The following is a 10,731-nucleotide window of genomic DNA, read 5'->3' on the forward strand; positions in this document are numbered from 1 at the left end:
AACAACTGGGAACTGGTAAATCTCTGACTTCCGACTTCAGTGCGTTCAAGACAACTGGCAACTCGGGAAAAAACGAGCTCCGACTGGGAAAAAGTTTTGAACGGTCATCCAACTAGGAATTCCGACTCGGGAACTCGGGCCTCTTTCTAGAGCTCCGACTTTCCGACCTGAAGATCATTGACATCATAGTTCACAGTTGTCTTGAAAGCACCATAAGTCAGTCGAGTGAACTATCCCTTGTTATAACGTCTTTGGTCTGACAGATGCTTACATGACAACTGAGCGTGTAGCTCAGTTGGTAGAGCATGGCGCTTGCAACGCCAGGGTTGTGGGTTCGATTCCCACGGGGGACCAGTATGAAAAAATGTATGCACTCACTAACTGTAAGTCGCTCTGGATAAGAGCGTCTGCTAAATGACTAATAATAAATATAAATAAAAAAAACGTGTATAATGTTAACAAACATGGCGCCATATATAGCTTAGCATTAGCTCATCATAATCAGTACAACATTCAAAAAAGTATTTTACACACATCACAATCTATGCATGATTTGTCACCAGTACTTGAAAACGTGAATAAAACAGTAAATACATTATGATCCATACATTCATTCGGTGTGCTACAGCAGAAACGACAACACGATATACAGAAAATAAGCCACTTACTTTGATAGGAATGCACACATGTCCAAAGTCAAATTTGTAAGGAAAGCAACCATGAAGGCAATGTGGGCACCAGCCAGAAAATGTGCTGGGGGAAAACGTTTGTGCAAGGGCTGTTCTGACTAGAGATGCGCAATGTCTTCATACTTGATCTGGGGAAACACTAGGGAAGTGCTTGGGCTCTCATTGAAGAGAGAAGTTTGTCCGGCTCAGGAAAGCCTCAAACATAAATTGTCCTCAACAGTGAAATGGGCTACTTCTTATGTGAATTAACGAGGAGGCGGAACACACCTCAATTCAAACTGTTGTTAGAAAATAAAAGTTGTTAGAAAATAATTTGAAATTGACAAGTTGAGACATGGCCTATAGATAATTAGCAGGCAGCGTGCCTTGGTTTGAGGGCAGCGCGGGTAACTGTATTGTTGCGTATCAATCACATTTTGGAACAGTGAGAAATTCTGACATCACACGCATGAAAAAACTCATGCAGGGGCAACGGTTAGAGATATTTGGAACTCACGCGTGAAAAGGATAAGCTGATTGAAATTTGGATAACAAGATTGAAATATGGATAATAAGCTGATTGAAATTGGATATTAAGAGATAGAAATTTAGCTATAACGTACTGAGTGAATGAGAGCTGTCAGGGGACTAGCTCCAGTGTGAATGTGAGCTGAGTTTTCCAGTTCTGTGTGAGAGAGTTTTTCCATCTATAACGTTATCTAGGGGTTCCGTCCACCACCACTCATCGTAGTCTGGGACTACTAATAATAGCACGTGGTGTTATTGAACACAGTGTTGTTTTATATGTATAGGAAGTAGCGGTCTATAGGCATTTCTGAATTGTCTATGTGGTCTGGGACCACTGTCTCTGGGAGGCTAGAACCGTTGAAGATACATATGGTGCATAGATGCACATGGAGTGGTGTGGGTATGAATACCTAAGTATAGGTATATAGGGAAAATAATGAATACCCCAACCAGTTCTGTGTGAGTTGAATTTTAGATCTATAACGTTATCTAGGGGTTCTGTCCACCACCGCCCATCGATCTACAGGTAGTGAGCACTGACAAGAGAAACCATTGAAAAGTTTGAGAGGGTAACAGCTGAGATGGGTAAGGGCTGTAACAATGTTCATTGATGCGCTGTGGTCATTTCTGCGATGTGGACGTGAATAACTAAATATTTATAACATTATATAGGGATTCTGTATGTAGATATGAAAGAAGAGAGTATTATTCCCGAATATGCTGTTAAATAGAACACAAGTGAATATTTAAACCCCTGTATGAATAGAACACCAGTGTAGAGGAGGAATTTGTGATGTAACACAAATGTATAATGGGTTAGTAGAGATAAAGTAACATAATATTGAGTATAATGGGTTCTAGAGATAAAGATGAAGTAACAATAGAAATAATAATAATAATATACAACTTGCACACGTAAGTGGTGTAAAAAGAATTCTGAGAAATGTTCAGAGTGGTCCCTTTATGGATCATTTGATAAAGATAAGGTTAAAGCATTGTACGGGACTTGACTTACCCCTAACCAATAAAACTATAAACGCTTATGAGATTTCTTCCACCCTGGTAATACATTTTGAAATAAACCCTGTGACAGACCAATACCTCACAAGGCTTCTTCTCTCTAAGCTGAGACTTTGAAAGTGAGATATCTTTCGTTCTCAAAACAAAGGTTTGGGTGTACTGCCAAATTGCAGCTACTGATAGTGAAGATTCGTTCAATCAGTCACTTGCATGAACACAGAAAACGGTTATTATAAAAGCACAAACATAGAACACAGAAATGTATACAGTGGGGAGAACAAGTATTTGATACACTGTTGATTTTGCAGGTTTTCCTACTTACAAAGCATGTAAAGGTCTGCAATTTTTATCATAGGTACACTTCAACTGTGAGAGACAGGATCTAAAAGAAAAATCCAGAAAATCACATTGTATGATTTTTAAGTAATTAATTTGCATTTTGTTGCATGACATAAGTATTTGATCACCTACCAACCAGTAAGAATTCCGGCTCTCACAGACCTGTTAGTTTTTCTTTAAGAAGCCCTCCTGTTCTCCACTCATTACCTGTATTAACTGCACCTGTTTTGAACTCGTTACCTGTATAAAAGACACCTGTCCACACACTCAATCAAACAGACTCCAACCTCTCCACAATGGCCAAGACCAGAGAGCTGTGTAAGGACATCAGGGATACAATTGTAGACCTGCACAAGGCTGGGATGGGCTGCAGGACAATAGGCAAACAGCTTGGTGAGAAGGCAACAACTGTTGGCGCAATTATTAGAAAATGGAAGAAGTTCAAGATGACGGTCAATCACCCTCGGTCTGGGGCTCCATGCAAGATCTCACCTTGTGGGGCATCAATGATCATGAGGAAGGTGAGGGATCAGCCCAGAACTACACGGCAGGACCTTGTCAATGACCTGAAGAGAGCTGGGACCACAGTCTCAAAGAAAACCATTAGTGACACACTACGCCGTCATGGATTCAAATCCTGCAGCGCACGCAAGGTCCCCCTGCTCAAGCCAGCGCATGTCCAGGCCCGTCTGAAGTTTGCCAATGACCATTCATATGTAATGTGCCGAATTTATAAAATACATCGGTCAATTCAGAAGGGGAGAGATAAACAGTTATTATAACTAGGCTAGCACTGCCTATCATTCCACTGTCATTGGAAAATTCTATCCATAAGACTTCTGGCACCTGAGACAAAATAGACTGGGAGGCAGTGTCAGATCCCCACTCCTCCTGGGAGAGTGGTTCAATTTGCCTGCTTACTCATTGGTTTAATATCTCATCATTTGGGATATCAATGAAAACTCCACCAGGAGTACAATAAATTGTATCTTTAAGTTTAGTTAACAGAAAATCATGTTCAACATTCATTGGTTCTAATTATAGTTGTATTGGTTAGGGGTAAGTTAAGTCCCGTCCAATGCTTTAACCTTATCATACCTCAAATGATCCATAAAGGGACCACTCTGAACATTCCTCAGAATACTTTTTACACCACTTACTGTCAGAATGCGACGGTGAAATGCGGTAGGCGAAGTCAAAAGCAGGACACAGAGCTTACTGGAAACGTACTTTACTCGAAAGTAACCAGAGTAGAAAAAACAATCTCCACATAAGGAGGATAAACAACCCGCACACGAACACTGCCGATGACGAAAATACAATAACACACAACACAATGAACGACAGAGGGTTAAATAGGGAATACAATACAACATAATGGGGAACAGGTGTACACAATCAGGACAAAACAAGTCAAACACCGAAACATAGATCGGTGGCAGCTAGTACTCCGGGGATGACGAACGCCGAAGCCTGCCCGAGCAAGGAGGAGGAGCAGCCTCGGCTGATTCCGTGACAGTACCCCCCCCCTTGACGCGCGGCTCCAGCCGTGCGCCGACCCCGGCCTCGGGGACGGCCAGGAGGACGCGGAGCAGGGAGAGTCGGATGACTCCGGTGGAAGTCCCTCAACATGGAGGGATCTAGAATGTCCCTCCTGGGGACCCAGCACCGTTCCTCCGGACCGTACCCCTCCCACTCCACGAGATACTGCAGGCCCCCCGTCCGACGCCTTGAATCCAAGATGGAACGGACTGAGTACGCCGGAGCCCCCTCGATGTCCAACGGGGGCGGAGGAGCCTCTCGTACCTCACTTTCCTGGAGTGGACCAGCCACCACCGGCCTGAGGAGAGATACATGGAACGAGGGGTTAATCTCCTCAGGACTTTAAAGGGCCCCACAAACATCCGACCCAGCTTCCGGCAGGGCAGGCGAAGGGGCAGGTCGAGAGCCAGACCCGGTCTCCCGGTGCATACACCGGAGCCTCACTGCGGTGGCGATCGGCGCTCGCCTTTTGCCGCCTGATGGCCCGCTGCAGATGGACATGCGCAGCGTTCCAAGTTTCTTCCGAGCGCCGAAACCACTCGTCCACCGCAGGGGATTCGGTCTGGCTCTGATGCCAAGGTGCCAGAACCGGCTGATAACCTAACACACACTGGAAAGGCGTAAGGTTAGTGGACGAATGGCGGAGGGAGTTTTGGGCTATCTCTGCCCAGGGAATATATCCCGACCACTCCTCATGCCGGTCCTGGCAATATGACCTCAGAAACCTACCCACATCCTTGTTAACTCTCTCCACCTGCCCATTACTCTCGGGGTGAAAACCTGAGGTAAGGCTAATCGAGACCCCCAGACGTTCCATAAATTCCCTCCAGATTCTAGAGGTGAACTGGGGACCCCGATCAGACACTATATCCTCAGGCACCTCATAGTGCCGGAAGACGTGTGTAAACAGGGCCTCAGCAGTTTGTAGGGCAGTAGGGAGACCTGGCAGGGGAATGAGACGGCAGGCTTTAGAAAACCGATCGACAACGACCAAGATCGTAGTGTTCCCCTGGGAGGGAGGAAGGTCCGTGACAAAATCCACCGATAGGTGAGACCACGGCCGTTGTGGAACGGGTAGGGGTTGTAACTTCCCCCTGGGCAGGTGTCTAGGTGCCTTACACTGGGCGCAGGAGGAAACATAAACCCTCACGTCCTTAGCTAAGGTTGGCCACCAGTACTTCTCACTAAGGCAGTGCACTGTCCGACCAATACCCGGATGACCAGAGGAGGGTGACGTGTGAGCCCAGTATATCAAACGGTCGCGAACCTCGAGCGGCACGTACCTCCGACCCTCCGGACACTGTGGAGGAGTAGGGTCGGAACGTAACGCCTGCTCGATTTCCGCATCCACCTCCCACACCACCGGTGCCACTAAGCAAGACTCCGGGAGTATGGGAGTGGGCTCAATGGACCTCTCCTCTGTGTCATATAGTCGGGACAGGGCGTCTGCCTTAGCGTTCTGGGACCCTGGTCTATAGGTGAGCTTAAATACAAAGCGGGAAAGAAACATTGACCACCTTGCCTGGCGAGGATTCAGCCTCCTCGCTGCCCGGATGTACTCCAGGTTACGATGGTCAGTCAGAATGAGAAAAGGGTGTTTAGCCCCCTCAAGCCAATGTATCCACACCTTCAGGGCTTGAACCACAGCCAGCAGCTCCCTATCCCCCACGTCATAATTGCGCTCCGCCGGACTGAGCTTCTTAGAATAGAAAGCACAGGGGCGGAGTTTAGGTGGCGTACCCGAGCGCTGAGACAGCACAGCGCTGATCCCAGCCTCGGAAGCGTCCACCTCCACCTGAAATGCCAAAGAGGGATCCGGATGCGCCAGCACCGGAGCCGAGGTAAACAAGTCCTTCAGACGTTTAAACGCCCTGTCCGCCTCAGCTGACCACTGCAGGCGCACCGGACCCCCCTTTAGCAGAGAGGTAATGGGAGCTGCTACCTGTCCAAAGCCCTCGATAAACCTCTGGTAGTAAATGGCAAAACCCAAGAAGCGCTGCAACTCCTTTACCGTGGTGGGAGTCTGCCAATTACGCACGGCAGAAACGCGGTCAATCTCCATCTCTACCCCTGACGCGGACAACTGATGTCCCAGGAAGGAGATGGACTCCTGAAAGAACAGACATTTCTCCGCCTTCGCATACAGGTCATGCTCCAACAGTCTACCAAGCACTCGACGCACCAGGGACACATGCTCGGCTCGTGTAGCGGAGTATATTAGAATGTCATCAATATATACCACAACACCCTGTCCATGCAAGTCCCGGAAAATCTCGTCCACAAATGATTGGAAGACTGAAGGAGCATTCATTAACCCGTATGGCATGACGAGGTACTCATAGTGACCCGAGGTGGTACTGAATGCTGTCTTCCACTCATCTCCCTCCCTAATGCGCACCAGGTTGTACGCGCTCCTGAGATCCAATTTTGTGAAGAATCGCGCCCCGTGTAATGACTCCGTCATACTAGCAATCAGAGGGAGAGGATAGCTGTATTTGATGGTGATCTGATTTAGACCACGGTAATCAATACACGGGCGTAAACCCCCATCCTTCTTCTTCACAAAAAAGAAACTCGAGGACGCAGGGGAAGTAGACGGCCGTATGTACCCCTGTCAAAAAGATTTGGTGACGTAGGTCTCCATAGCAGCCGTCTCCTCCTGAGACAGAGGATACACGTGACTACGTGGAAGCGCAGCGCCTACCTGGAGGTCTATCGCACAATCCCCCTGTCGATGAGGTGGTAATTGAGTCGCCTTCTTCTTACTGAAGGCGAGAACCAAATCGGCATACTCAGTTGGAATGTGCAAGGTGGGAACTTGGTTCGGGCTTTCCACCGTCGTTGCCCCTACGGAAACGCCTACACACCGCCCAGTACACTGATCAGACCATCCCTGGAGGGTTCTCTGCTGCCATGAAATGTTGGGGTCATGAGCTGTTAACCAGGGAAGCCCCAACACCACGGGAAACGCAGGAGAATCAATCAAATACAAACGTACTATCTCCTCATGACCCTCCTGCGTTTTCATCTGGAGAGGCGCCGTGACCTCCCTAATCAATCCTGACCCCAACGGGCGGCTATCTAGGGCATGAATGGGGAAGGGCACATCAACAGGTACGATAGGAATCCCTAACTTATAGGTGAACTGGCGATCGATAAAATTCCCAGCTGCGCCTGAATCTACTAGCGCCTTATGCTGGGAGTGAGGAGAAACCTCGAGAAACACCACTTTAATACACATATGATCAGCAGAGAGCTCTGGGTGAGTTGGGTGCCTACTCACCTGGAATGACTCATCAGTGCGTCGCCCACTGCCTCGATTCCTAGGAGACCCTCCCCAGCACCGACCAGCAGTGTGTCCTCTGCGGCCACAGTTGGTGCAGGGGACGGCCTCCCTCCTGGTCTCCCTCCTGGTCTCCCTAGCACCAGCACCCCCGAGCTCCATAGGGGTTGGCTCGGAAGTGCTGGGGGGTGGAATGGACGGCCCCGAATCCGGACGTCCGCGGGTAGCCAACAGGGTATCCAGGCGAATCGACATGTCCACCAGTTGACCAAAGCTGAGGTTGGTGTCCCTGCAGGCCAATTCCCGACGCATGTCCTCCCTCAGGCTGCATCTGTAGTGGTCGATGAGGGCCCTCTCATTTCATCCCGTGTTGGCAGCTAGCGTCCGGAAGTCCAGCGCGCTCCTCCTCCCCTGTCTAAGGTGGAATAGACGCTCACCCGCCGCTTTACCCTCTGGGGGATGATCGAATACTGCCCGGAAGCGGCGGGTGAACTCCGCATAGCTGACCGTAGCGGCGTCTATCCCACCCCATTCGGCGTTGGCCCACTCCAGCGCCTTGCCGGACAGACAGGAGATGAGGGCGGACACGCTCTCGTATCCCGAGGGCGCCGGGTGAATGGTTGCTAGGTAGAGTTCAACCTGGAGTAGGAAACCCTGACACCCGGCCGCGGTGCCATCATAAGCCCTCGGGAGCGAGAGCCGAATCCCACTGGACTCCGGAGATGGAATGATGGGTATGGCTGATGGTGGTGGTATCGTAGGAGGAGGTGTGGGCAAACCTCCACTCTCCCAAGGTGTCCATCACCCCTTGCATGGTGGTGCCCAGGTGCTGGATCATGGCCTCTTGGTGGATTACGCGCTCCTCCAGTGATCCACTTGGCACCGCCGATCCTGCTGACTCCATGAAGGTGTGTTATTCTGTCAGAATGCGACGGTGAAATGCGGTAGGCGAAGTCAAAAGCAGGACACAGAGCTTACTGGAAACGTACTTTACTCGAAAGTAACCAGAGTAGAAAAAATAATCTCCACATAAGGAGGATAAACAACCCGCACACGAACACTGCCGATGACGAAAATACAATAACACACAACACACAATGAACGACAGAGGGTTAAATAGGGAATACAATACAACATAATGGGGAACAGGTGTACACAATCAGGACAAAACAAGTCAAACACCGAAACATAGATCGGTGGCAGCTAGTACTCCGGGGACGACGAACGCCGAAGCCTGCCCAAGCAAGGAGGAGGAGCAGCCTCGGCTGATTCCGTGACACTTATGTACGTCTACGTGTGGGTGTGCAAGTTGTTTATTATTATTATTTTTCTATTCTTACTTCATCAGATCATTATAATAACCCATTATACTCAATATTATGTTACTTTATCTCTAGTAACCCATTATACATTTGTGTTACATCACAAATTCCTCCTCTACACTAGTGTTCTATTCATACAGGGGTTTAAATTTTCACTGTAGTGTTCTATTTAACAGCATATTCGGGAATAATACTCTCTTCTTTCATATCTCCATACAGAATCCCTTTATAACGTTATAAATCTTTAGGTTTTCACCTCCACACCGCAGCAACGATCACAGCGCAGCAGTCCTAGAGGTACAAATCTCTTTCATATTGAGGAAATCAGTGTCCGGGGGCTGTTACCCTCTCAAATATTCACTTAGTACTATTCTTAGTACACATTCACTTAGTACTATTCCCAAACACACTCTGTAATCTCCCTTATTACCCCATGTGCATCTTCAACGATTCTCTGTCGTTACTTCCTACGCACCATATGTATCTTCACTTAGACATATAGAATAGCACCTAGTGCACTTTATGCTATTCTCTACCAGTGGCTGCAGACCACGTAGAGATTTCTCTTATAAATGCCTACAGACAGCTGTCAGCGGGGCATGGTACCGTTACTTACCCTCGCTCTAGTCTTCTCTCTAAGACTAGCTCTAGCCTTCTTCCACGTCATATGTATCTTCAACGGTTCCTCTATAGTCTCTACAGTCACCATAGTCTCTACAGTATCTACAGTGGGGGAAAAAAGTATTTAGTCAGCCACCAACTGTGCAAGTTCTCCCACTTAAAAAGATGAGAGAGGCCTGTAATTTTCATCATAGGTACACGTCAACTATGACAGACAAATTGAGATTTTTTTTCTCCAGAAAATCACATTGTAGGATTTTTTATGAATTTATTTGCAAATTATGGTGGAAAATAAGTATTTGGTCACCTACAAACAAGCAAGATTTCTGGCTCTCACAGACCTGTAACTTCTTCTTTAAGAGGCTCCTCTGTCCTCCACTCGTTACCTATATTAATGGCACCTGTTTGAACTTGTTATCAGTATAAAAGACACCTGTCCACAACCTCAAACAGTCACACTCCAAACTCCACTATGGCCAAGACCAAAGAGCTGTCAAAGGACACCAGAAACAAAATTGTAGACCTGCACCAGGCTGGGAAGACTGAATCTGCAATAGGTAAGCAGCTTGGTTTGAAGAAATCAACTGTGGGAGCAATTATTAGGAAATGGAAGACATACAAGACCACTGATAATCTCCCTCGATCTGGGGCTCCAAGCAAGATCTCACCCCGTGGGGTCAAAATGATCACAAGAACGGTGAGCAAAAATCCCAGAACCACACGGGGGGATCTAGTGAATGACCTGCAGAGAGCTGGGACCAAAGTAACAAAGCCTACCATCAGTAACACACTACACCGCCAGGGACTCAAATCCTGCAGTGCCAGACGTGTCCCCCTGCTTAAGCCAGTACATGTCCAGGCCCGTCTGAAGTTTGCTAGAGTGCATTTGGATGATCCAGAAGAGGATTGGGGAGAATGTCAAATGGTCAGATGAAACCAAAATAGAACTTTTTGGTAAAAACTCAACTCAGTCGTGTTTGGAGGACAAAGAATGCTGAGTTGCATCCAAAGAACACCATACCTACTGTGAAGCATGGGGGTGGAAACATCATGCTTTGGGGCTGTTTTTCTGCAAAGGGACCAGGACGACTGATCCGTGTAAAGGGAAAGAATGAATGGGGCCATGTATTGTGAGATTTTGAGTGAAAACCTCCTTCCATCAGCAAGGGCATTTAAGATGAAACGTGGCTGGGTCTTTCAGCATGACAATGATCCCAAACACACCGCCGGGCAACGAAGGAGTGGCTCGTAAGAAGCATTTCAAGGTCCTGGAGTGGCCTAGCCAGGCTCCAGATCTCAACCCCATAGAAAATCTTTGGAGGGAGTTGAAAGTCCGTGTTGCCCAGCGACAGCCCCAAAACATCACTGCTCTAGAGGAGATCTGCATGGAGGAATGGGCCAAAATACC

Source organism: Coregonus clupeaformis, chromosome 1 (assembly GCF_020615455.1).
Source record: "Coregonus clupeaformis isolate EN_2021a chromosome 1, ASM2061545v1, whole genome shotgun sequence".
NCBI classification, from domain to species: Eukaryota; Metazoa; Chordata; class Actinopteri; order Salmoniformes; family Salmonidae; genus Coregonus; species Coregonus clupeaformis.